The 25,829-nt window shown below is 37.6% G+C and overlaps 1 protein-coding gene and 1 non-coding gene across 4 annotated transcripts in view; one reads left to right on the forward strand and one right to left on the reverse strand.

Moving 5' to 3' along the window:
* SYNPO2 (synaptopodin 2) overlaps positions 1–25,829 on the reverse strand; it is a 170,840-nt gene that overhangs the window by 139,317 nt on the left and 5,694 nt on the right. The gene's annotated exons all lie outside the window — the stretch shown is intronic.
* Positions 22,617–22,688, forward strand: TRNAE-UUC (transfer RNA glutamic acid (anticodon UUC)). Its single transcript has one exon. It is a non-coding gene; the product is annotated as a tRNA-Glu (tRNA).

A 25,829-nucleotide genomic window follows, 5' to 3' on the forward strand; every position in this document is an offset into this window, starting at 1 on the left:
CAGGAAGCTAAGGAAAGGAGCTACATTATAGAACACACAGGTTACACTGATGTTAAGAGCCAGTGTCCTCTCCAGTGGGTCTGCAGTCTGCAGGCATGTCCTCAGCTACACTCAACAGCCAGCCTCTGTATTCTAGGAGGGATGACACAGGTCAATTAACCATCTTGTTTGTATTTAGAGTTAGGAAGCAAACTTAAAGTTCAATATTTGGGGTTTTAGATTATATACTACATGTGAAATTTAGCTAAAACGCCAATTTTCCAAAGTTGCCACCATGCTGTGTGTATGGCTGAGACATTTTCCCCCCAGATATATGCAAGGAACCTGGATACTGCAGTTCCTTTATTATATATCCATGACATGTATTGTTTTATTTACAAGATTTACTTTGTATTTTAGCACATATGTATGATTAAAAATATATGCATAGATAGGGCCAGCTAGTCCAAATATGGTGAAATTATACTATATAAATGATACTTCCAGTAAAAAGATCTTATTTCTTCTTGACAGCCTGAGCCTATTAGCTGTCTGAAATCCCTAGGTATAAAGTGATTCTTATAGGACACTTTTCCTTGGAGTTTAAAATGTGAGACAATGGGCTTCCCTGGTGGCGCAGTGGTTGAGAGTCCGCCTGCCAATGCAGGGGACACTGGTTCGTGCCCCGGTCCGGGAAGATCCCACATGCCGTGGAGTGGCTGGGCCCGTGAGCCATGGCCGCTGAGCCTGCGCGTCCGGAGCCTGTGCTCTACAACGGGAGAGGCCACAACAGTGAGAGGCCCGCGTACCGCGAAAAAAAAAAGTAAGACAACACTATGTCTCTCTATCCTATTACAAAAGCGGCCTTATATTCACAACCAACAGAACTCAGAAAATGCCAGAAGTTAATGTACTGGAAAAGGCTGTTAACCCTCTTTGGTTTTATAAACAAATATGGTATGTGTCTCTTTGTATGAACATGTAGGTCCCAAATGAATATGTAGGTAGAAAACATATAGGTGCTATGAATATGTAGGTAGAAAAGAGTTAAGAGTTAATTAAACTCTTGACCATCCTGTCAGGCTAGAAAGTAGACAGTTGGAGTTTCCTCAGGGAATTCTTTAGAAGGATAAAGTAAGGAGCACCACCAACATGGCATATTTTTCCTTGCAGAACGGATCATCCACCTGCGGATCTTGGAGTAGAAAACCAATCTATTTTTTTCTCTAAAACTGAAGGAGTTCTTGAGGAAAGGAAACAGCCCTGTACATTATGCAGAGGTATGTCCACTTCAGATAGTATCTGATTAGGACTGGTAACAAAAAGAATTTAACAGTAACAAATTTTCTGTGTGGTTAACCGGAATTACTAAGTGGCTAAAAAATTAGACTGAAGTACAAAAACATGTTTTCCATGTGAGTTTTCCTTTGACCTTCACTCCTTCCTCATTTATTTAACCATTCTATGAGCATATGCTAGACACTAAGGATGCAAAGATGAATAGGATACAGTCCCTACCCACTGGGTGCTCCCAGGGTAGTGAAGGAAACAGCCATATGAACAGGTAATTATGAAACAATGTGTTAAGTGACAATGATATGCAGAGTATTATAAAAATATAGAGGTAATTCATTCAGGGCCAAGACACCTCACCTTCTGAGAAGGTGACAGAAGTTTGCCAAGTGTAGGAGGAAGAGAATTACATATTGAGGGAGAAGCAAGAGTTAAGACAGGGCTTCCCTGGTGGCGCAGTGGTTGAGAGTCCGCCTGGCAATGCAGGGGACACGGGTTCGTGCCCCGGTCCGGGAAGATCCCACATGCCGTGGAGCGGCTGGGCCCGTGAGCCATGGCCGCTGAGCCTGCGCGTCCAGAGCCTGTGCTCCGCAACAGGAGAGGCCACAACAGTGAGAGGCCCACATACCACACACACAAACAAAAAAGTTAAGACAGATGACCAAAAGGAAAAAAAAAGCATATATATAAATAATATAAATGTATGTATACATGCATATATACATATATGTGAAGAGTAACTATAAGCAATTGGTGTTACTGAAGTTTAAAGCTCAAATAGTTTAAAAAAATGATAAGGCTAAAGAGAGCATCATCAGTAAAGGATCCATTTTTCCAAAATTAAAGAGCACTTGCTTTAGTCTGAAAGCCATGAGGAAACACTGAAGGATTTTAATTAGGAAAGTAGCATGGGCCAATATATGTTTCGCCAACATCACAACAGCTGGCAGTTATGTAGAGGATAGATCTGAAGGTAAGGTCTGGGCTAGAGACAGAGACATGAACAGCATTATCATAATAGGGGCAGTAGAACCTCCGAGAATGAAATAATCTCCTAGGGATAGTGTGCAGAGCAAGAGGCAGGGGACTGACCATGAAACCCTACAGCATACCCACATTTAAAGGCTAGGTAAAGAACTTAGGTGGATTTTATTAACAATCTTCCTTGGCCAGAGGAGATTATTCTTGATTTGGCCGGTGTGCCCACCTACTAACTGGTTATTCCATGATTAGATTGGTGTCCAAAAAAGAAATGGTTTCATATGTGTATTTTGAAAATATTAATTTGATTTAAGATTTATTTCATCCTCAGCAAAATTGTTCCAGTATGTAATTTTAATAAAGTTGGAGTATGAAATATATATTTCTTATTAGATCACACCAAAACTACAAAGAGTTTTCTTGATGGTTAAATTAACTTACAGTGTAGAGAGAGAAAGCATAGGAAATGATTGCCTTTCCTCTGTTCCATGGTGGGTTATTTTATTCTTAGAGCCCATGCATGGTCCACGACAGAACAAGTACCTGGTAGTGTGCCCACTGTAGGTGCCAAGAACTGTTGTATCTACTCTAATATGTGTGAAGCTGGATCACTTAAATAAAAGTTGTTCTTCATGATATGGGTGATCTCACCCACTCCAATGACTTCAAACACCAGCTGCACACAGATGCGTTCCAAATCCTTGCCTTTCTCCTGAGCTCTGGAGCCTTATGAACAATTGCCAACGAGACACTGTGGATGGCCTCCAGGGACCTCCCACTTCAAATGCACAAAAGTAAACTTGTTTTCTTTGTCATACACCCGTTCCTTCTCCTATAGTCACTATCTCCAAGAATGACACTAAAATTTGCTCAGTTACCCAGGTCAGCTCAGATTCTTCTTTCTCCTACACCACCTCTTGCAACCCTTCAACCACCTAACCCTACGGAATCTAATTATTTTGATCAATGGTCTTCATCCCCTCTTTTCTACTCCTCATCCTCTGTCCTCTCCCAGCCTTTAAGTCCCTCACCCAACCAATCCCAACTCCAGGGTTCGATCATATTATTCCTTAAATGTGTAAAATATTTTTAGTGGATTCCCACAGGCTTTTGAAAATTCTGACTTCTTAGAGGCCACAAGTCCCCCCATGATGTGGCTCCTGCCTAACTCCCCAGCTTTATGTTTCGTCTGTGGCTCTCCACCCTCAGCCTGCCCCACACATTCACATTCAATTATACAGTTGAATGTGAATTCAATTATATTTTTTACATGCAATTTGACGGACTTGGGAATCTAAAATAGTCATTGCATTACCTCTGACACACTTGAACAAGAATTAAATAATTTCTAATTTACTCAATAATCACCTAACATAACGATACACGTCCTGTCTTTTGGCAAAAACAAAAACTAGATATACTGAGTTAAAAAGGCAAATGAAAATCTTATCCTGATGTTTGGGTTCTTTTTTAAAAATAAGGAGGAATTCCCTGGCGGTCCAGTGGTTAGGACTCCACGCTTTCACTGCTGAGGGCCCAGGTTCAATCTGTGGTTGGGGAACTAAGATCCTGCAAGTGCACGGTGCAGCCAAAAAAAAAAAATTTAGGAAAATGCAATCTATAAAATTTCCTTTTAAAAAGTACTCTCTTGTTTCACACAGTCTAATTAGAGTCTGTTTCATTATAATTTTATCTGAACTCTATATGCTGTAGTGCAAACCCTGTAAATGAGTCATAGGATAACTATTCCCAGTTTGTAGCCAATTCTCCAGAGAAGTGAAGGAAAAAAGAAACAACTGCCTTTTAAGGAAATCAAACCTGTTTCTAGAGATAAACCTCTGTCCGTTTCTATTGGAACATATTCTCAACAACCAAAAAAGAGAATACTATAAAATACAGGTCTATTGGATGAGCCATGTGGAAAATACGTCTGTAGGTTTATTTAATGTTTCTCCTATGTCAAAATCTATTATACATAAACACATTACATAAACATGTGCACCTGGGCACATGTAAAATGGTAAAAATAAAAGAACATTTCTTTGCAAACATTACAACATCTGGTCGCAGTTTGGAATTATATTTTGGCTACTCTGTTAAAGAAATTTGTTTTTAAAGGTAAAAAAAGAAGAGAACTTGGAGTTTCTAGGAAATTTATAAAATATGAAATTTGTATTGCAAAGCATTTGTATAGAAAGCTGAATGGGAAAGATTGTAAAAAGTAGGGCCACGTAGCAGGCACTGTTCAATTAATCCCTCTCTGCCTAACTCTACAATTTGATGGGAAAACTATCACTTCAGTTTTTACTTCTCTCTAACTCTGCTCATTCTCTGAATTTGAAAAGTGAAAGAATATAAAATTTTAGTATTTGGAGGCTTGATATTTAGCTATTTTTCCAAATATTTTGCAACTGTTTTATTCTCCTTACATTATACCAAAATATGCCTGCCACTAGTCTTTTTGTCAGTGTCTTGGACTGAACTAGAAAAATGACTCCTGGCATAATCAAATTCTTCTTTTAAAGTAAAGCACAAGGGATTGATGTTTATCCAGTAACACAAATCCATTTTTACAGATGGAAATATTTTTAGTGTTGCTACCTGGAAGTCATATATAATAAGAAATACACATATACATGTATGTACATATATCTACATAGTATAAAACCAGGTTTTGTTTTTGACTAAATTCTTTCCTACTTCTCTTATCCAAACAACAAAGCTATAGCTGAAGAATTCAAAAATTAAAAACTTGATTCCCAGATATTGTCACAACACCCTAATGCCATTATTCAGTCAGAGAATTGCAATGGTTGAATTCTATGAATCTGAGGGGGGAGGGACTTGTTTTTAATCAAGTTACTTTTAATCAACTGACAAGGTTTAATATATGAAGAATAGGTAAAATACTTGTACTAATCAATATGAAGGAAACAACCTAAAAGAAAAGTATTCTAAAGATATGAATAGGCAATTCACAGAAGAAAAAACGCATACAGCCAATAAACAAATGAAGAGATATTCAAATTACCTGGTGGTCAGAGAAATACAAATCAAGACCACAAAGAGATAACATTTTATACTTAGAAGAATGGCAAAAATTTTAAAGTCAGATCAAGTGCTGGAGAAGATGTAGAGAGGCACAGGGTACCTTAGGCATTGCTGGTGGAATTGTAAAATCATGCATCAATTTGAAAAAGAGTTTTTTCTCCTAAACCTGATCATTTACAAATCTATGACCCAGCAATTCCACTCCTGGGTTCATAGCTAAAAGAAACCCTTGCCCTCTTGCAGCAGGAGACATGTTCCAGTAGCATTGCTCAAAACAGCAAAAACCTGGAGCAGCCCACATGCCCCTTGACAAGAAAATGATAAGTAAACTGTAAGATGTTCACATGGTGGAATACTATACATCCAACAAAACAAATGAACAAGTTGCAGCCATATGGATATATCCTAGTGATAATATCTTAAGTGAGAAAAACAGTCTCCAAAGACTAAATACAGCAGGATGTCCTTTTTATAAAGTTAAAAACAACTAAAATTAAAATATCTACTTCTTAAGAATGCATACATATCCAATAAAACTATATAAAAAGAAAGGCAAGGGGGCTTCCCTGGTGGCGCAGTGGTTGAGAGTCCGCCTGCTGAGTCAGGGGATGTGGGTTCGTGCCCTAGTCCAGGAGGATCCCTAATGCCGCGGAGCGGCTGGGCCCGTGAGCCATGGCCGCTGCGCCTGCGCATCCGGAGCCTGTGCTTCGCAACGGGATAGGCCACAACCGTGAGAGGCCCGCGTACCGCAAAAAAAGGAAAAAAACCAAAAAAACAAAACCACCAGGCAGGAAGTGAAAAACAAGGCACAGAATGACAGAAGATAGTTAACACACAACTAACAAAGGACTTATAAAGAATATTTAAAGAACTAGGACAAACCAATGAGAAAAGGGCTTCACAAAAGAGGAACACCGAATGGCCATATGCATGAAATTGTGTTCAACCTAACTGACAATAAGGGAAATGTACATTTCAACCACTTGGGATTCTATGGCATACCTAACATCTTGGTAATTTAAGTTAATAATCTGAACTGGAGACTTCCCTGGCGGTCCAGTGGTTAAGACTTTTCCTTCCAGTGCAGAGGGTACAAAAAAAAAAAAAAAAAAAAAAGAAAGGCGAGTAATGATGAATACAGAATTCAGAATGATGCTTACATCGAGTCAGGAGAGGTAGAATGATATGGTGGGAGATGGGGGTCCATAATGTTAGATGTAGGTTATTTTTTTAATTTTTGGTTAGGAAGTTGAGGTCACATGTGCTTATAATATTATTAAAAATAGCTTAAAAAATGTGCTGTGAACTAAGGATTATAATTATTCCAATTCTGTGCTCCTGTTGTCCAAAGTAAAAAAAAATAATTTTAAGTAAATAAAAATTCACAGTCTGGCTCAAACACTTTGGAAGGCATTATTTTTTAGAACAAATAATGACCTTATTTGTTTGTTTTTCTGTTCTTTTGAAGAACATTTTTACATCTAATATTTTTCATTATGTAAAGAATACTTCCAAATATCAAAGTAAAACATATAAAATATCAACATATTTAGCACTAAGTCCAATGGATTTAATCCTTCCCTAACAACTCTGATTTTGCTATAAGAGTAACTATTGATACTTTGTCTTTCTCTCTTTTTCTCCTTCCAATATCCTAAAAAACACTTTCCTGGACCATCTTTTCCCTCAAGTAGATGCCATCTTCAGTCTTTCTGTTTTCTCACCAGTCACATCCTATTTGCTATCTTTCTTTCACTGCCAAACTTTAAATATAATTGTCTATACTTGTATCTCCACTTGCCCTCCTCTAATTCCCATTCACTTCCCAGCCACTACTATGTGGCCTTCAGCCCTACCGTTCTATTAAGAAATGATCACCCAAATCCTCCTGTGTGTCAATGTATGGTCTTATCATCCTTTTCCTTGAACCATGAAATATTTGTCACTGATAACCCGTTCCTTAAAATACTCTCCTTTCTTAACTTATCAGAAATGCTTATGCTCTTTCTATCTCTCTTGTGACCTCTTTTAACTTCTTTCATTGGCTCCTTTTTCTCTGTCCATACTTTATAAATTGGTCTTCCCCAAGATTCTGTCCTCTGGTCTCTTTGCTTCTTGCTTCATGTATCTCAGCTATTTCCCCAGATAATCTCTAGTACTGGCTAACTCTCCTGAGCCCAGACCCATGCTCTTAACTCTTCATTACATAGCTCCTTCTTGATGTCCAAATTCAGTTTATTTAGAATTAAATTTATTTTCTTTTCCCCATAATTGCTCCTCATCCTCCTGTGAAATCTTTCAATAAATGCTATATCCATCCCTTTGTCTTCCAAGATAAAACCTCCAAACTACAGTCCATTCTTCCCCTGTTCTTGCCATCCACATCTATATCTTTCTAATTTGTTTGTATTTCTTTCTTTTTCAGCCCCAGTGCCCTTAGCCTTATCTAGAGTCTCATTATTTGTTGTTGGGAGTATTATAACCACCTCCTAATTGTTCTCCATCCTCCAAGCTCCACACTTCAGTCCATCTCCATATTACTATCCGTCATCTTTCTAAGCATGCACCAGATTGTGCCAGTCCCCTGTTCGAAAATGTTTAATGAGAATTCGAGAGAAAGAGTTCCTAACAAATAAGACGATGCATTTGAAAGGAAGAAGACAGTGGCTTTTAATCCCTGGTTTTTCTCAATTTGTCAGTTAATAAACTCAAGAGAGTCTAAAATTTGGTATCTTTTAACTCTTTCCATGATGGTGAGGTGGCAAGGTCTTCATTATAGCCTTTCTCACAAAGAGTTTTCCTTGGAGTCTGACACAAAGACTTCATGCAAACTGTAGAAAACAAGTGTACAGTTTCGAATGTCATCATAGGAACATGCCAATGAGCTTTTATGCATGCACAAAGAACAAAACAATAAAAAAAAAAGACCCAAACATCAAAGAGGGTCATATACTATTCAAAATAGTATCTGACTGAATTCTGTTTTATACATAATTCACTGAGATTTATCCAGTACTCATAAAAGAGGTCATTATAGCACCAGAACTGAACAATTTCTCAGAAGACACTAGTCTCTACAGCTGCTTGCTGTTCATTGATCATGCCATGCTCTTGCATGCTCTTGGGTCCGTGTTGAATGTGTTCCCTAGGCCTGGAATGAATTTGTCCAGTTCAGGGTCCAGTTTGAATGGTGATTCCTCTGTATTGCTTCTTGATGCTACTATGCAGAATTAATTTATTCATGATTTTTGTTTCATAATCCATTATATATTCATCTCTTTAAAACCTTGTCACCTTCTTAATAGTTATAAATCTGCCTCCTCCATGGAAGTTTAACTTTCTTAAGAGCGAAGACAATGTCTCACTTACCCCAGAATCTAGCATATTTGTGGTATAATAAGAAATATATTTGGTCTTTGTCCCTAGTACCCGACACAAAACTCCTAAACCCTTGGAATTTCCTGAGTGATAGGAGTGTCTTTTGTTATTCGCAAAGAGGCTCTTTGAGCACACCTGAGTTTATCTAATGAGGTGATTGAGAGTGGGACCCCTAGATAGCCTCAGGATGGGGCTGGTCACCAGAAAGACCAAGTGATTAGGGGCTGGAAGTCTTAGCCCCACCCATTGACCTCTGGGAAGGGAAGGGGGTGCTGCAGATTAAGCTCTATAAAAACTCTTGAACAACAAGATTTGATGAACTTCCAGGTTGGTGGACACATCACTTGCTGGAAAGGTGGTGTACCCTAGTTCCACAGGGATAGAATTTTCTGCACTCAGGAATCTTCTTGACCTTGCCCTGTGTACCTCTTCATCTGGCTGTTCATCTGTATCTTTTACAATATCTTTAATAATAAACTGGTAAGTGTAATTAAATGTTGCTGCGAGTTCTGTGAGCTACTCTAGCAAGTTAATAGAACCAAGGAGAGGGTCTTGGGAGTCCCCAATTTATGACCAGTAAGTCAGAAGCACAGGTAACAATTTGGATTTGCAATTGGTGTCTGAAGAAAGGGCAGTCTTATGGGACTGAGCCCGTAACCTGTGGGATCTGATGCTATCTCAAGTAGATCGCATCAGAATTGAGTTAAATTTGTAGGATACTCAGTGTCTGCTGAGATTGGAGAAATGCTTGGTGGTATTGGGGAAAAACACATTGGAATGGTACATTTTACAAAGCAAGTGGTGAATACGCCTACTGAATTAAAATGAGCATCAGAAGCCAATGCTAAAAATTAGATGGAATCCATAAATCTTGGAAGTGTAGTTGATTTTACCCTGAAATAACTCCCCTAATGGTTATGGACTCAGTTTGGAAAATTACATGAAAAAAGTTCTCACAGTGAAGTCGAAGCTATAAACATAAATAATAACTGTGTGTTTAGCTGGACATTTTCCTTATTAATGCTGTCTGAGATTATTTTATAAGTGCCGAATCTCAGTGTTTATTAGTGAACCTGGCCAACTAAAACCCTAAAGTCTTATTTTTCTGAACTACTATCTAGCTGGTATCACCCATCACCTTATAAAACTGATTTTTTAAATTAAATGCAGAACTTTGCATTTACTGGTACAGCTAGGGCTCCAAGATAGATGTGTTCCATTAGAAGGATAAGTTACAGGGAAAGAATGATTGCCATTTCTAGAAGTCTTTATTGGAACAGCTGTCATAGGAAGGAGTAAACTTGTTCTATATTTCACTGAAGGCAGAGTTTGAGTCAATGAGTAGAAGTTACAAGTCGGAAGATTTCACCTAAATATAAAGAAACTTTCTCTTTGAGTAATGGTGACCAACAATGAATTCTTTAGATTTTATTGAGTCCCAAGACAAAAACTATTTTTCAAAAGGCTGGTTGCTTATCTATTGTAATGTTGTGGTATTGTAAAAAGAAGTCCTCCATCTAGGGGCCAGTTGTATCAACTGAGATGTCTCTTTCAACTCTAAGGTTTTATGATCCCATTAATAGTTTCCATACTGTGCAGTTGTTGCCATTCTGCAGTCAATCCTATTTTGCACCTAGACTTAAGCCTGTCAATTGATTTAACCTGTTAATTCATGTCTGCCCCAAGAGAAATTTCTCTTTATAAATTAAGTCTGTGTTCTCAATGTATATAGATCTATTATAAAGAGAGAAAAAAGGTCTCGGGATGGAAATGGGACCTGTAAACACAATGATTTTTAGTACATGTCTCATCTCAACTCCTAGAATTAATGACCTAAAGAGCTTCCACATGTTAGTCAACTCTTAACCCCTTCCATGATGGTGACAAAGCAAGACCTCATTATGACTTCTCAGGCAAAGAGTTTTCCTTTGATTCTGACAGAAATTTCATGGAAACTATAGATAAAGAGTGTAGAGTTTTTAATGTTATCATAGGAACAGGCCAAGACACTTTCATGAATGCACAAAGAAAATAAAGCAATAAAAGAAAGAACAAAGGATCAGGCACCAGAGAACATATTGATATTTCCATTCCAGTTACTTGAAAGGTGACTAGATTCAACAGAAAAACAAGTGGTGAAGGCGGGAAAACAAAGACTGAATTAATCTCAGACATACATCTGAAGTTTATAAGAGAGAGGCAGAGAAGGACTATGTAACTGATTCATAATAATAGATAACCAAGATATTTCATGCAAGTATAACACAGGCATTTCCCAATTATCCATGATAATAGAACCAAGGACAGCAAAAAATGAACTGAAATCCATATAATTTGAAAATAAGTTTGCCTCAAAATTCCATCCTCGTATCCTTTAGATTTTTCTAAAATCAAAATACTTTCTTATCTTTCCTTCATCCATATTACAGTAAAGGTGGTACTCAGTAGTAAAGGGACTAAAGGATAGACAATGCATAGGAAAATCCAGAATAGATCTCCTGGAAATTTACTGAGGGTCTCTTAATGTGCAAGAAACCATCAGATAAAAGAAATGCCAAATATACTCCCTGCCTTTAAGGAACTTAGCATTTTCTTTGTCGAAAACACACACTTATGAAAAATCAAATAAATTAGCATTATATGATTAAGCACCAAATGCTTAGGCATTGATAATACATGGCACTGACAGTTTTAGAGACTAAAGTACTCATATTTTGTTTGGGGAGAGATTCATGAAAACAACTGGACTGAACTAAACTTTGAAGGATTGTTAGGAAAAAAATGGCTGAGTAAGATAAGAACGAAAGATGTGTTCTGGTACTGTGTTCCTCTAACCTAGCTTAAAATGACCTATTGGACTGGGTTCCCCTACCTCCTCTCACACACATCCACCCACAAGCCCACCCACAAGCTAAGCTTTTAAACAATATTGCTTTTCTATGAAATGCTTAGAGGTAGTCAAAATCTTCTAAAGCCCTAGTCCCTAAAAGCATTCTTCTCTCTCTTTTTTGCGGGGGGAGGTCAGTGAAGCAATTTCCCCTATCTATCCTATCAATTAGCAGAAACTGGCAGTACTTACAAACACCATTATTTCCCATAAACCCATTCACAAAATTAAACAAGTAATATCTAAGCATTTGTGCTCATGAAGATTAAGTGATTTTGAGTGCTGTGAAAACGGAAATCCCCAGTGCAACACTCCTCTTTTAGATATGAGCAGAGGCATGTTCGGCAAGGTCAAAAGCAAATTAAGGGACAGAAAGAAGAACAAAGTCTCAGCACAGAAAAGGAAAAGCCAAGTTGAGTGATGGCGTCTGCATTCTCCACTGCATCATTTGCCATAAGGCCATCCTGTCATAAGGAGGAACTGGTTCAAAGGAAGCGTTTGGGACTACAAAGTCAGGGTTTCTCTCTGCACCTGCAGCAACCTTTACAGCTAAAACAACAGTGAAAAACAGCAACATGGGTTGATGCAAAGATAGACTCTAGATGAAAAGCAGCAACACAGAAGGAACCTGAGAACGTTCAGCATTTCAGCTAGATTAATGATTTGGGGGGTCACTGCAGAACACAGGCTCTGGAAATGGAAAACCAAAAAATGGGGGGTGGGGAATCATGTTCAGGTCATCTGTCTTCCACAAATGGGAGAGACGAGGAGCATGCTGTCAGTGACCAGGAAATGCCATTGTGCAACTGCTGAGTCATCTCATTTGTAGTTTACAGATAGCTTTTGGTATATGGATATCAACTTCTAGAAAGAGTCAGAGATAAGCACCCAGGCTGTGCTCTCTGGAAATCACATAGATATAAGTATAATCACAATGCCCCCAGGGACACTAATAATTAGAAGTTTGCTATCTCCTCCTGCATACTCAGGGACAAGTTCACTCACATCCTTATGTGGCAGCCTTCCTGAGGATGGGTGTGGTCCATAATCCACCCATGTCTGCCCCATCAACCACTCTTTCTAGAAGTCTCCAAGACAAAGCTGCCTCTCTTCTAGGAGTGTTGAGTTTCCTGTGTACAAAGCTGGAGACCTGTAAAATCTTCAAGGGGTTAAACTGCAATGTCTCCAGTCCTTGCCACCCCCTCCTATGTATGAGAAGGAAGGGCCAGAGCACACCTTTCCACAGCACTGTGTCACACATTGTGACTAGGACGCTGACACAGCTAATACCCTTAGTTTCGCAGAAGACAGTTCCTACTGCTGCAACATACTCTCCCTCTACTGGAGTGAAAGGTTGTCCCCCACCCACACCCCGGCAAGGCTGGGGAAAAGGCACCTCCATTTCCCACAGGCTCTTCCCTCTCCCACACACCCAAACATGTCACCTACTCTATGTCATGATATCCCATGGACATGTTTTTCTCTTGGGCTCACTCAGGACCAGCCCCGTAGCCTCCACAAAATTAAACTAAGGGCCACGTACATGGAATAGATGGTCTCCAGGTGTGTAAGTTTCCATCCTTTGGATATTTCAACACAAGGAGCTTTATCTTTCATATTCTGCTTCTCTAAGGGCAAATTTACAATCACCAGTACTTTTTGTTGATGCCTATAGGATGTCTGAGAGTACATATGAGCAATGTGCTCACATCTCAGCACATCTCAGGAGTCATTCCTCCTGGGGCCCTGCTCCAGGCCATGCTGCTGGGTCTGTCTAAGATGCCCTCTGCAGCACCAGCAAACTGAACAGTAAACCAGAGGTTGTCATTCCTCCATGCTTCATATTCTGTAGGTATGATCTTTTATATTATGTATCAGACAAGTTAGGGACTTTTAATTATATTAAAACAAAATTATATAAACTATAATAAAAACTAAATACAGGTTTTGCAATACTTTTAATAAGTTAAAAACCAAAAAAAAAAAAAAAAAAAATTCTAATTATATTAAAACAAAATTATATAAACTATAATAAAAACTAAATACAGGTTTTGCAATACTTTTAATAAGTTAAAAACCAAAAAAAAAAAAAAAAAGAACTCTAAGACCTAAATTTCAATGATGTGTTTCCTAAAAGGAAGGCTCCTCTTGAAACTGACCCTGTGACTCTAAGAAAACAATACTACAATGACATTTATAACAATACTTTTGTATGTGGCTTTATCATGTATACAACCTATTTTCACATGTCTTTCAAAAGAGAGATATCAGAGTTTAATTATTTCTTTAAGATAAGTTTTTAAATTCTGATTTATCTGACTATACCATCTTGATAATTCCATGGAAAGCTGCAAACCCCGATTCCCTAGGCATTAATACATTCTTGTCCCTTACTTTTAAGACACAGATCATCTTTATACAAAATTTTTATCTTGAAACAATATGGAAATTTTTTTTTTTTTTTTTTTTTTCTTGCGTTATGCGGGCCTCTCACTGTTGTGGCCTCTCCCATTTGCGGAGCACAGGCTCCGGACGCGCAGGCTCAGTGGCCATGGCTCACGGGCCCAGCCGCTCCGCGGCATGTGGGATCCTCCCGAAACGGGGCACGAACCCGCGTCTCCTGCATCGGCAGGCAGACTCTCAAGCACTGCGCCACCAGGGAAGCCCCAACAATATGGAAATTTAATGGAACTGGAACATGTGGGAATTTTTTTCTCTCAAAAATTTTTCTTTCAAGACATTTTTAAAAGTTAAAATCACTATCTATCTATCTATCTATCTATCTATCTATCTATCTATATTGTGTGTGTGTGTGGTACGCGGGCCTCTCACTGTTGTGGCCTCTCCCGTTGCGGAGCACAGGCTCTGGACGCGCAGGCCCAGCGGCCATGGCTCACGGGCCCAGCCGCTCCGCGGCATGTGAGATCTTCGCAGACCGGGGCACGAACCCGTGTGCCCTGCATCGGCAGGCGGACTCTCAACCACTGCGCCACCAGGGAAGCCCCACTATCAATATTTTTAAATGTTTCAGAATGAAAGTATGTTACCTAGATTATATGATCTTGACATTTACTTATTTTATCAGCCAAAGAGAATTATACTGACTAGCATAATAATGAGTGACATGTACATGATAAGAAAATATCTCTTTGCATATAACAGTTGGCCTGAAATTAATTCAGATACTCTTCATTTTCACCAAAAAAATATAGCATACTCTCAGACTACTTTTAGGGATTAATTCTATAGGAATGATCAGATAAGCACACAAATATATTTTATATATGCAAAAGTATTCATATGAACACTATTTGTAATGGTGAAAAATTATAAATAACTCACATATTTAATAGGGAATGGATTATATAAATTATGGTCAATCCATACGATGTAATTCTATGCAGTCATTAAAGAGATGATGTAAATCAGGATTCACTGACACAGAAAGATGCTCATGTTGTGTGTTTAATAAGAAAGCACATTTAGTTCCATTCTTTTTACATGGAGTTGAATGTAAGTATGACTGTAAGTTGCTGTGTGTGCAGAGAGGGGACTGAGGATTCATTCACCAAAATGTTAATAACGTGTTGTTTCTGGATGGTATGATTTTTATTTTATTTTTATCCTTTTCTGTAATATTTGAATTTTTTTACAATGACAATGTGTCATTTTTTTTAATCCAAAAATAAAAGCCATTTTCAGTTCTAGCTATTTTTTTAAAGATAGGCTTTAATCCATTTGTGAGGAAGAACCATGATTTGATTCAAAATACTGCACTTCAAGATGTGGAACTAAACTAATCCAGTGCAAGTTTACCAAGGACTATCTCCTTTTTCTCTTTGACACATTTTACACAAATGAGAGGCGTTTAAAGAATAGATTAAGAATATCAAACACATTCCCTCTTCTCCGTCAAATTAAAATTTGTTGTATAAGTGAACAGGTAGGTCAGAATGAGTGGTTTTAATCTATGAGATAATCTCTATCCACCATCTCTCTGGGGTTTCTAGTAGGGTAAGGAAAACAAAACTTAAAGGCTGTAAATCATGTCAGACCCAGAGTTTGAATAAATAAGTTAGATTTATAAAAACATCAATTGTAAATAAATCCATGAATTCTTAATGATATTTTTAAAAACATGTTGATTACATTTGTGTATGCTAGGGAACTACCTCTTTATTTAGAAAAATAATAAGGAAAGAATAAAGCATTTACCAAAAAAAAAATCAGAAAATGCTGAATTCAGTAGTAATTCACTGCAGTACAATTTTAAGCATTAAAAAAGTAAAATCTAGCAAAAAAGCACATTAAATTGATACCATTTTGAGAGCTTTTGTTTTACTCATTTATTTATTTATAACATATACATCCTGCAAATTATGGTTTGGAGAAATGAGAATTAAAGTCCGATAAAAATGCCGTATAAAGAAATGCCCTTACAGAAAATACTGCTTTATTTTTCAAGTTAACAGAGAAAATATGACCATTCATGGGTGTTTTCTTTCATCTTTTACCTTTTTAAAAAAAATATTTATTTATTTATTCTTGGCTGCGTTGGGTCTTCGTTGCTGCACGCGGGCTTTCTCTAGTTGCAGAGAGCGGGGGCTACTCTTCATTGCAGTGAGCAGGCTTCTCATTGCGGTGGCTTCTCTTGTCGTGGAGCACGGGCTCTAGGCGTGCAGCCTTCAGTAGTCGTGGCTCGCAGGCTCTAGAGCGCAGGCTCAGTAGTTGTGGCACATGGACTTAGCTGCTCTGCAGCATGTGGGATCTTCCTGGACCAGGGATCGAACCTGTGTCGCCTGCATTGGCAGGCGGATTCTTAACCACTGCACCACCAGAGAAGTCCCTCATCTTTTATCTTCTTGATTTAAAATAGACCCTAGCTAAAAGGAACCTTAAAATTACATATTCTAAATCTTTCCTTTTATAGATAGAGAAATTGAGTCAGACAATTTTAGTTAAGGTCACAGAGTAAAGTCAAGTTAGATCAATGCCTAAAATTCAGGCCTCCTGATTTCCAGTCCAATCAATGGTCTTTTCACTGAACCTCTTGAATTGGCATATGGTTACTACATAATATCAAATAAAAATAGGAATACACACACATATATAAAGCATATATATCACTCTTCTAATCACCCTTTAAACAAATTGTTCATTAAAAAAACATCAGATAAAGCTTCAGCATAATCAGGCTTTTCAGTAGTTGCCATAATCACACTAAAGAATAAAAGATATACATTTACTCAATCATTCATTTATTCAACAACCTTTTAATAAGAATATGGCTTAAGTACCTAGTTACACATATGTGTATGTCATTCACCTTGAAGAGCACTGTTTTAGAAGATGCCAAGAGCTAGGCTTCTGCTTTCAGAGAGTAAGGTGACAATATAAGTGTGGAAAATGCAAATTTTTAAACTAGAAATACCAATGAGAAACAAGCTTCTTTAACATAGCCTTTAGCTCTACCAAAACAATAATATTTGTTTGCTAAGTACAAAATAGGAAGGCATACTGTGGTCTGAAGTCACTCTTTGCTACCCTAGCTCCAGGAGCCTGGGGCCTGAGTAAGAGCCGTGGTTTGACCACAGTGTGAGTACTTCTAAAGGAAGAATGCCCTTGTTTCATGCTGTGCTACCCTGCCATCCCAGTCCCCTTCTCCCTGCCCTTTAACCTCTTCTTTAATCCTGTGGCAGAATCATGTTCTGGCTCCTACTTGCCTTTGATACAGATTCTGAACCACTCATTTATCCTTATCATTCAAACCATTTATCCTTAAAGCTTCTGATAAAATTTATGAACTTCCTCAAACAATGTGTACTTGCTTTCAACTGAATGCAATTTTATCCCTTACTAAATTAAAAAGGAGAATCATTATTAATCAATCAATTAAAAAATAATAGTCTTTATTGCATACCTACTATGTGCCTGGGAGAAATAAATATAAACATTCCATTGCAGAAAAGATCATGGGCAAACTCATAGAGACCTGGGAGAAGAATTAACATGTCAAGTTCAGGAGAAAATGAGAACAGCCTCCCCGGAAGAAGCAAGCTGTTCAGACCAGAGACGGTGATAGGAGGCAAAGGGCCTTAAAAACCTTGAAAAGGAGTTTCTATGAGAGAAGGCCTGGACTGTGGAAACACACTCCTGGAAAGTAATTCTCCATACTTGTTCATCTCAGCTCTGAATCAAAAAATCCAGCATGTTTTTATCCTTCCATGAAAATCAATTAAGAAAGAGAGATGTATGCAGAACTTTCTCTCTCTCTCTCTCTCTCTCTCTCTCTCTCTCTCTCTCTCTCTCTCACACACACACACACACACGCACGCACGCACACACGCGCGTGCATAATATCATTCCTTTTTCTTCTGCAGATAAGGCAACATCAGATTAGGTGTCTTGCTTAGGAAGCTATAGGGGAAAAGAGAGGCATAAAAAGAATAGAGATTCTTTATAGATAAAGAATGAGAATTAAGAGAATGGGGGCAGTGAAGACAGAGAAGAAGGAATTTTCCTTCTCAAATAAGAAAAAGAAACAGAGGGTAAGAGAAGTTGAGGGTAATAAAAAACAGAATGGAAGACATCATAATGGGATCCTTAATTGAATTTGTGTCTACTCTCAGTCCTGCGCCTGCAGCGGAAGGAAACCCTTGGTAACTCACTCAGCATGAAGCTACATGGTCATTTTGTCACAGAAGAAGCAGACAGCGATGAGCTTTCTCTCCCAGATTGCAGCTCTGCCTCAGGATAAAATTGTTCTGATCACCATTTCCCCATCTGTCAGGCAGGCGGCCAAAAGATTGGAGACCTGAAAATGGGTCACTGCGTTTTGACTCCCTGCAGCAGGCCATACATGTAATGTAATATTTACACAATTCAATCTAATATCCGTCATGCTGAGCACCATCCAATGGAAAATGTTATGTTTTTCATGAAAGAAATAAAAATAAAGGTGACTGCTATGGTAGTACCTGACTCCCAAGGCCTAAGCCTTTCACAAACTTTTTCATTTTAGCTTGATCTTGACTGATGAAAATAACTTTCCACTGTTTGAAAAGCTAAAAATACAGAGTTTAACTACAATCATTTACTTAGAAAAAGCAGCCTTATATAGTAACAACTTCTAATTTAGAAGACAGGAGTGGGGGGTTGGGGGGAGGGACTGAAATGCTCATTAGCCTTCCCCAAAGGCCCAGAACAGAGTTTTCCTGACTATTCAGAGATCAGCATCCTATATTTACTTACCAGGGACAATTTATTTTTCTTTTATATTTTCAAAGCACTTGAAATGATTCCTTCTCTTTGTGATGATTTCCATATGCTGTTTCCAATGAAAGGGCGATGGCTTACTGAGTGAACATAAGGCCACATTCTGAAACCATTACATGCCATCTCACAGGGAGAGATCCTGAGGACTGCAGAAGCCCTTCTTACGATACTGAGATCCGGATCTCAAAAGGCATTGCAAGGAAGACAGCAGATAACCCTTCAATTTTATAAAGGTTGGTTAAATAAAATTAGAATAACCACAAATGTGATAGCAGTGATTTTTAAAAACCCTTGAATGTTTCCTGTGTGTTAAGTAATTTGCATGCTCAATTTCTAACCCTGAGAACAATCCTCGGAGCTAGGTGCTAACACTATCCCCATTTTATAAATGAGAGAACTGAAGCCCAGAGACTAATATGATTGAAAGAGTCAGAGTTTACTTGCTCTAAACAGAGCTCAACATAAATATAGGCAAATAATTCTTCATGGCTTGAGGTATTTTCCTTTTAAAAATCTGTACTCAGCAGAAATCAACACAACACTGTAAATCAACTATACTCCAATAAAAAAAAAATCTGTACTATTTTTAAGCGGGACAATCATTTTAATTGGCCTTGTAAAATGTATAATTTAAGGGTTTACTGCCTCAAGCTGATTAAACTGCATAACAAAGAAATCTTGATTTGTAATTGATACTTACAAACATTTTGTGAAATGTTACATTTTATCAACAATGAAAAATTGCCCTGGGTAAAAGAATCATCACAAATAGTTTATTTAGCTTTTGTGCTCTTAACTTTCCTTTGATATCTGGAGTACAAGAGATTGGATTACCGCTTTTCTTAATTTCTGACGAAAATAAATTTGTGTAGAAGACAGTTACTTCCTCCTCTAATTAAAATAATAATAACAATGACAGACTCCTTTACTGCATGACTACTCTGTGTCAAGTATTATCTTAATATACAATCTTTTAAAAGTATCACAAAACATATTATTAACTGATTCCTTGGATCTCAGATTCCTCACCTGTAAAATTGGTGACATTTTTAATCTATAAAAACAGCAATTCCATTACATAGTATGCTATTTTACAGATAAGGAAACTGAAGCTCAGAAAAATGTGTTTAAACCTACACGGTAAGTGGTAGCCAGCATTAAAATGCTCGTATCCTTTAAATGGGTCAGTTTCCAAATAATATCTAAATAAGATCATCTCTCTTTTGAAGGAGAAATGAAATTAAGACAAACTAGAAAATATAATAAAATTCTTTGCTCTAGGTCTGACACTGAAGTCAAAATAAACAGGATCTATGTATCAAATTCTATTTGACACTCCTTAAATTCTTCTCTCACTGGGAGAATCAATGTCAGAGGAAGAGGAAAGGTTAATAGAATTTTTAACCAAACATCTACATAAGAAGCGGTAGTAATAATTCATTTAAATAAAGTGTTCTAAAGACCGGCCAGTAGGCTGTTACATTATGAAAAACTGAAATGGATGAAGAGGAACTATGAAGAAAACAGCTCAAAGTCATTCTCTAGGACCAGTATGTTAATCATCTAATGATGGGAACATAATCGCATGGTCAGGGTTCCCAGGAGAGAGTTTTTCATATTTATCACTGTGAAAGACTGGACTTCTTATAGCAATTTCTCATGGAAATGTGTGCCAGCTACACTGGCGTCTTCACAGTTCCTAGAATGTGCCAAGCATGCTTCTGTCCCAGGGCTCTTGTACTTGTAGTGCCCTATGCCTGGAAGGCTTCCCCCACCATCTGCCAAGCCAACTGGAACTCCCATGGACTTTTATTTTCAACTAAAAAATGAGAAGGAGCTCTAACTAATGTTTAATCTACTTTCATATATGGATTGACACCAGTACCCTGGTCCAGTCTGGTCCAGATAGTTATGAGTTTCATATAGTACTTGAGGTGACGCCACCGAATAGGGGACAGGAGCTCCTAACCCGGCAGAGGGGAAAGAGGCTTCCTCATACATTCATTGTCTTGCAATATATTATGTTTTACGGTGCTTGATTAAATGAATTTCCATGTTATTATCTAGTTTTAACCCTCACAAAATGACACAAGTTTAAAATATTCCTGAAAGGCAGCTATTGATTAAAGATAACACCTACATTTCAGGCACAAGAGAAAAAGATATATATTCCTTTCAAAACTCTTCATTAGCCATGTAGCGAGATTGAACACCATTACTGTTTAATCATATGTGACAGGTAGGTAAAATATACAAAATTACCAAGAACACCATTTGGAATACGGATTTATATCCACTGTTGTTAGAGAGGAACTTTGCCTTATTGTGCTCTGTGATATCAGCTAGTGTTAGTATGAAGTAGTCAGGACTAAGATATTTCATAACCAAGCATCCAGAGCATGAAAAACTTCCAGATTTGTTTTTTCTTTAACAGTGGTTGAAGTCAGGCAATACTCGATTTAAAACATTACAGAATTAAACCAAATGATAATGTTTAGAAAGCTTCTCATGGATGCATTTTAAAATGGTTAAAATAATACAATATGGCAACAAACCAAGATGTATGTTTTATCAACAAATATTGTTGAAGATGTAAAGAAAAACCAGGAAATTGGTAGAAATAATATTAGACCAAACTACATGTTGGAGGAGTTTTGCTGTAAAGTTAAATAAAAGAACATATGTTTCTGGTATATCCCAGCCTACAGTATTTTCTTGATTCTGTTTCAACACTGAAATAGATGAAGAACTACTCCTTTGGAGAGCCAATACAGAAAAATACTGGAGATAAGTTCTCAAAATAAACGAATTCTTTAATTAAAAAAAAATCAATGTTTTATGGGAAAAATGTAAATAAAACCACTGATGAAATAGCCGCCTTAATAGGGATTAACAAAGAAAAGATTCTAGGGTAGGTTATGAAGTGCCTCACATAAAATTCATTCAGTACATTTGTAGGGAAGTTAGGTTGAAGAGAGAAGCAAAACAAATGGAAGACAAAAGTGCAAAAGTGCTGCAGGATGTCATCAATATGGTTAATTTTATAAAAACATTTAATATATACTGGAATCTATAAAGCATGTTGTAGTGATATCGGGAGTGTAGGGCATCGTTCAGAGCATGCACTTTGGTGTCCACCTGGCCTCTGTCCTAGGCCTGCCTGGACCTGCTCTACAACCTTAGTTATTCACCTAACTTCTCTAAGGCTCAGTTTTCTCATCTGTGAAAAAAAGGATAGTTAAGCCTACTGTGAATGATATAATACATAAAGCACTTGATTGTACAGAGATTTTTTTTAATGTTATGGTTATTTTGATGATACGATGGGGAGACTTTGAAGTATTTTTAGAAGTGGTATAACAGGTGATTTAGAACAATCTCTCTGGCAGCACTCTGTATCATGAACCTGAGGAATGTGAAACCCAAAGCAGGGAGACAGTTAAAAGGCCAAGGTAGTTATCGAAGAGACAGCTAGTGAAGGCCTGAGCTGAAGGAGTGGGAGTAGACACACTGAGCAGGTAGTGAGTGAGCTACTGAGAAGGTAAATTCAGTACCGCCAGTTTCCACCTCAGTGCGTTGGTTTCATACCCCTTTAATGTGTCTTGAGCTACATGGTAAAATTCTCAAATTTTCTACTGCTAGAAAATTTTTGCTTCAAAAATAAAGTAGCATGCAGATATACACTAATATATATAAAATGGATAACTAATAAGAACCTGCTGTATAAAAAAATACATAAAATTCAAAATAAATAAATAAAGTAGCATGGAATTCCCTGGTGGTCCAGTGGTTGGGACTTGGCACTTTCACTGCCATGGCCTGGGTTCAATCCCTGGTCAGGGAACTAAGATCCCGTTATCTGCAGAGCACAGCCAGAGACAGAAACAAATAATAATAATAATAATAATAATAATAATAATAATAAAGTAGCATGTCATATTTGTTAAGAAGACATGGGAAATCTGATTCGAAAAAATTTTTTAAATCTATCCTTCAGAAGACAGAATTATGAAAGTTTCTAGCCTGTTTCTATTTCATTTCCTAAATTATTTGTTCCAGAAACAAAAGTTTCAAATCGTGATCTGACATTAATTTAAATTAATGAAAATATACTTAAAGTCAGAACAGAAGTAGGTGTAGTTTATGGGACCACAAAAATCTTTCCACCATGGTCTGTTGAGGTCTTTCTTCCCTTCTTAACTGGCTGTTCAAACTACACTAAACCCCAAAATGTGTGTAGGAGCTTAGAAGACAAACCCCAGAGTCAAACTGGGTGAACCCCAGGTCTGCCTCGACCTACCTGTGTGACCCAAGGAAGTCACTTAAACACTTTCTGCCTCTGTAATGGGGATCTTAAATGGGGGTAACCTCACAGGGTTCTCTCATTATATTTAAAAGGTGATCAAAGAATTGTCCAGCACCCAGTAAACATTAATATGAGTTTCTTAAAATTATCTCCAGAAGGCAATAAGATGTTGGGAGGAAAATGATACTCTGAACATTATTATAGATTTCTTCTGGAAAAAATAATCTGTGTCCTAAAACGGTGAAATTCAGGCCAGGTAAGTTTTGATAAAGGATGGAGTATTGCCTAAGTAGGATCAGATAGAACACAAACACATAGTTCTGTTCAGGAAATGTCATCCACTACATTGTTTTATCAGTGCAGTACCCACACTGCTTCCAAAGAAAAGTGGAAAAGCTAGTCTTGGGTGAGTAAGATTATACAAAACCAAAAACCAATGGATAGGAAAACTATTTGTTACATAATCAAGTGACACAATCTTTCATTTATAATGTTTCAAAGAGTAAATCCACCACATTTTTTAGTACTTTATCTGAAACACACCAGATTTATAAACAAGTTAAGGAAAACTACATCCAGACCGTCATAACACAAAACTATATCTACTATCGCTGATGATCTGCCACATGCCAATGGATTTCACAAAGACTTTGAAGATACAGTTTGTTGAGAATGTGGCCATTTCTGCTTTTTAATAATACGAAAAGAATGGTAAATAATTCAGAAAAATTAAGTGCCTAAGATAATTCAATACTGTAAATATGTTCTCACTGAGGTGGTCAAACAATGAAATATTCCCCAAAGAGCAAATGTTATATCTGTTTCTCAGATGAGCTTTTAACTTCATGAAGTTGTTTACTCTTTCAGATTATTTAATGAAGCTGATGCAGGAATTCTCCATTTCCTTTTACAAAAACCTCATGGCATTTGGTTTCATCATGAATCTGTTAGAACAGACACAATAAACATTTTGGAGTCCATATATTTTTCAGGTTTATTTACAAGTAAACCAGTTCCCTTTCCAGTCTTGTTTCTCATTGCACATTAGCTCAGAGATGTGTTTCCTGTAATCCTTACAGGATTTTAATGGGCCCTCAGGCCCATTAAAAGAAGAAATCATTACAAATGCTTTTAAAGATCAAATCTTAGATTCATGACATTCTCTCTGATACAGTTCTGTATCAAAGTCACTGCAATGTTCAGCATTGCTAAATGATATCCTGTTCTGTTATCCAGCCTGATGCAGAGTGATATGATGCCCCTGCTAGAGGGAAAGAATTATATTTGATTTCAGACTGTTTTATATAAGATGTTTTTCAAATAATTTTTTTCAGAATCAGTTTTTTTCATCTATAAGCTGAGAATAATAAAACTTTGTCTACCCCACCAGTATCGAAGGAGATAATATATGTTAACACACTTAGACGACTGTAGGATAAACAAATGAAGTATTTGTAGCTAAATATATAAATTAGCTTATATTCCTGAATACATTAACTAACAGAGGGAGCTAAGTTATTTTGGAAGGTGACCTGTCTTTTAAAACCATTACCATGAAAAATATGCAAATATTATCCAGTTAGGTATAATGTGTATGTCCCAATGATATTACATACTGACTTTTGGAATTTGCAGTATGAATTTATTTAAAAAAAAAACCAATCACCTTAATACCCAATAAAAGTTTAATACCCAATAAAAGTTTGGAGTACTTCTAACTTGAGAGTTCTAGCCTCTAATAGGTGTTCAAGAAATAGGTGTTCAAGAAATAACACCCCTTTAGACTTAACCAAAGGTATGCATCTGCCTAATAACGAAATGCATCCCAGGTTATAAAATACTGATTCACATTCAACAAAAGAAGAAGAAAAGGAAAAAGAAGTAGTTTACATTCCATTAAGCTCAAAGTCAGACTTTCATGCCTTCTACCTGGAAACAATAGCTTCAACATGATCAATGGAAGTCATATGAGTTGGTGATAAGTTTTCAATCTAACACACATCAAGTATGTGTGATTGATAATATGAACCTGTATGATGGAACTGATGTTTCTGGGGAGTGCCTATCATTCTGTTATAAAAGTGAAACTATTTTATTTCTTCCAGTAACTGCTTCTGACTACTATTATAAAACCAAATCCCTCCCTTAATAATACTTTGGTCAGATCCCATGCATTTCTGGTGGCTCTTGGTTATTAAAACGGTCTAGTCCGATTTCAGCTTTGATCTAACACCTAACTCTAATCTCTCTCCCTAAGCATGGTGGCTGGCTTGTGGCTCCAGGGCCTGGCAAGAGGAGGAAAGTGCTGTCTGCTCTTTACCAGCCTCCCACCCACTCCTCCCAGGTTGAAGGCAGGAAGGAAGACTGGAGAACGAGGGGGAAGGTAGATCTATTTATTCATAACTGAATGAGGTGGCATTTCTCTCTTTCTTGGTTTTTGTGCTTCTCTGGTTAATGTTGAGTGGCCATCACTGTCCTCTCTGCAGCTGGTGTCCAAATGCGGGGACCCTTGTGTGGTTCTTTCTAGGAGCCCTGGAGGGCTTTGCCCTGCATAGTTCCCTAACACAGGAAATAGGGCTCCTGTCCAGCACTTCTCTATCCCTTCCAAGCCCCCAATGCCAGCTTGTTCCTGCCAGCCCCTGGCTAAGAGCTTGGCCTTTCTGGGTAGGCCAAGCAAGA

This window comes from Lipotes vexillifer, unplaced genomic scaffold (assembly GCF_000442215.2).
Source record: "Lipotes vexillifer unplaced genomic scaffold, Lipotes_vexillifer_v1.1 scaffold231, whole genome shotgun sequence".
Taxonomy (NCBI): Eukaryota; Metazoa; Chordata; class Mammalia; order Artiodactyla; family Lipotidae; genus Lipotes; species Lipotes vexillifer.